Source organism: Vidua macroura, chromosome Z (genome assembly GCF_024509145.1).
Source record: "Vidua macroura isolate BioBank_ID:100142 chromosome Z, ASM2450914v1, whole genome shotgun sequence".
Lineage (NCBI taxonomy): Eukaryota > Metazoa > Chordata > Aves > Passeriformes > Viduidae > Vidua > Vidua macroura.
The window spans coordinates 72,565,558-72,568,734 of NC_071611.1; the positions used below are offsets into that span (position 1 = coordinate 72,565,558).

The 3,177-nt window shown below is 35.2% G+C and overlaps 1 long non-coding RNA gene across 2 annotated transcripts; it reads right to left on the reverse strand.

The window, feature by feature from the left end:
• Positions 1–1,061: 1,061 nt before the first annotated feature.
• Positions 1,062–2,833, reverse strand: LOC128822228 (uncharacterized). Of its 2 annotated transcripts, none has more exons than XR_008441405.1 (4): positions 2,766–2,833; positions 1,624–1,791; positions 1,357–1,449; positions 1,062–1,133 (listed from the first exon to the last, which is right to left on the reverse strand). It is a non-coding gene; the product is annotated as an uncharacterized LOC128822228 (long non-coding RNA). The 2 variants fall into 2 exon arrangements; XR_008441404.1 differs by having other exon boundaries at positions 1,624–1,788; positions 2,766–2,826.
• Between the last annotated feature and the right edge of the window lie 344 nt (positions 2,834–3,177).

A 3,177-nucleotide genomic window follows, 5' to 3' on the forward strand; every position in this document is an offset into this window, starting at 1 on the left:
TTAACATACAGGACGGCTGAAATCTGCAAAATAAAAACAAATCTCAAGCATTTATTACCTGCCTTTTCTCTGGATAGCACTGGCTTTTGAAATCCACACCATTTTCAGCATTATAACACAACTCAGTGCATCAAAAGACTTCTATAAAAGCAGAGCAAGGAACATAAAACCATGATTAACCATGATACATGAAATAAAGAAGTTATTAATAAGCTTTTAAGAGAAATTCTTTAAAAAATAGAAAAAATAATTTTAACAAACACCAGCAGCTTCTGGCACAGAGGTATGCTCTGAACTACCTCCTTTCGATTGAATTTATAATACACGTTTTGCATTATCTTTGTGCTATGGTTTCCTAACTTGAAGTTTTCTTTGTAGTCTCAGTAGGTAATTTTGAGTCAATAAAATAGATGGACTGTATTTTGAATTATCACAAACCAGGAAAAAATATGTTCTTGTATTGATTAATGTCTTCTTCTTTGTCTCACTTGGAAAGCACATCCTTATTTTCTTACATTTGATGCAAAGTCACAGAAAAAGACAGGAACTTTAGAAATTTGGCATGTATCTGCCCTATGAAATCCAACTTCATTTTCAAAGACATAGGTCTAAAACTGCCTCATCATACTATCTCTCCTTTCCTTCACACGTCATTTGGGAATGGGCATTCAACACAACATAAGCAATACTTAAAAACTTAATGGATTTGATTTCGACTTGACACAACAGTAGGACAAAGGGAATTCCCAGTGCTCTCTTAAGTCTCAGGAATATGGCAGTCTAAACAGATGGACTCATTTTAAAACACCTAACAGAAACTGTAAAATGCATCAACATTTCAATCTACAATAGTTTTTACAAGGTTTATTAACAGCTAATTATTTACAGTATTTGTCATGAAAAGAATGTCAAAACTTCTGTGATCTTTGTTACTTGACATGCACTAGCTGTCAGCCTACTATAAGAAAATAGTACTCTAAAATTTACCTATTACATATGTTAGAATAACACTAGGAAGTTTACTTGTCACAGAAGGTTTTAACCACTCATACCTCTTTCACCTTGCCTGAGCCAATAACAAATACCACATCATTGACTGTTATGCTGGTTTCTGCTGTATTTGTAGAAAGAATCTGCAATTAAAACAACCAGAACTATAGTTAAAAGCAAAGACAAAAGAGATTAATACAATATCTGACAAAGTCCTCTAAAACGTACTATCTTGCGCACAGCAGGAGGTGACTTTCTTCTGATCCAAAGTCAGAGTATTTGAATGAAGCATGAAAACCTGATATCTAATGCACATTTAAGTGTTTTTGGAAGACACAGTGAAAACCTCAACCATAGAGGCTTTACCTGTGCGCATGGTCAGCAAATCTCCTGTCATCAAAAAGAATGCGGTCCCTCAAGCTATCTCATCATATCCAGGAAGAAATATTAAAATCGCTCCTGAAAGAGAAGCAGGTTTGCAGAGTTAAGCAGCAAATTCGCTTAAAATATCCATCAGTACTGTGCAGAGTAGTATTTGGAAGGTTTTACCTATGTAGTGTTTCCAAAAGAGGGGCAGGATTCATCAAAGGCTCAAAGTACAATCATTGGCTGGGAGTGTGTGTTTATACTTACCGGTCTCACAACTATGACAGATGTTATGAAGTGAGTGCATAATGAGGTCCAGATCCACCTTTTCATCAAAACTGTGATGATAAGCTGTCAGTAGTTCTCTGTCCTCTGCGCTAAGCTCACTAGCACTTGCTCAGACCAGGGAGCTTTCATCCAGATTTCCAAAACCTGCTGAAGCAAATAGAAAAATGCCAGACCAGACCAGAATCAAGGCTGTTTGTTTCAGGTTTGCATTCAGCCACCAACTAAGCTTAGATCAACACCAACAAGACTACTCCTTTCCAATTTTAATTTTCAAGTGTAGCAGAACAGCACCTCCAAAATACTCTTTCTGTTCACTGGTTTAAGTGCAATCCAACAAAGCATGAAACTTCAATTTTTAGCATAACTTTCAGTTCTTACTCTTTATTGAAACACAGCCATAAGCAAAGTGTCAGAACTCAAAGTATAAAGACACTACTTGTTTACCTGTTAAATAAAAAGTATTTCAAAGCAATGTTTTCCCAAATGTTTTCCTCCCATAAGTAGGTACTATGCAAGTGGAAACTACACTAAAAAGTGTTCTAAAAATACTAGTCTCTGCAAAATGACTGCAAACTGAACTGTAACTGTACGTTAATCAGAAACCAATTCTTGAATGACCTAGTATAAATGTCACTTCTACTGAATTTCTTTCATATGGCTACTATGTATGGACAACAATGTATAGACAAAACCACAACAGGTTTGTTTCCTAAATAAGCATCTGAAATTAAAATGGTACATAGTAGAATCATTATCTCTATTTATCTAAGTCACTAGACTCATTTCCTGCCTAGACATATAATCATGATAGCAATGCCCTCATCAAAATGATAAAAAAAAAATATGAAAGAAGTCTCTACCACTCTAACTATACTTATCCTAGGATTTGCATATAATCAAGTGCAAATCAATAATCAAACATAATCAAAGAAATACACTGACTACAAACACCATTTTTTAAAAAGCATGGTTTTGAAACATTCCTGGTCTCAAATAAATCCTGCTATTTAGGTCAGACTTAAAGGCACAAAAAGCTAAAAATTGTTCTGATTAGAAGCCAAAATGCAAATTTCTCTTCAACATTTCCCTTCAACTGTTTCTACAAAGTCGTTGTAGCTTACCTGTAGGATTCCAACAAGTCAACCACCTCTGTCTCTCCCAAGTGCTTAGCCCAGTCCACAGCCATCCTGAAAGAGTACACAGAAATCTTTTTTAAACTTCTTGCTTCAAAAGACACACAGCCTAAGACTCTGAATTCAATTTATAATTTCAGGAATACAATGTGATAAACAGAAGTTCAAATATGTTTCGAATGTCAAAATTTACTATTGCTTACAGTAGCCTGTTAAGTTAGCAATTAGTTTAAATGTTAAAGAAAATTCTTTCTCATTTGTATACTGACAAATCTATGCTTTGGTTTGCCTGTTTGTTTTTTACCAGCCATTAGAGGATTTGCAGTGGATACTTGCTCCCATACTGATCAGCTGCTCTACTTGACTCAAAAAGCCTCTCCCTGAAGCAATCATTCGTGCA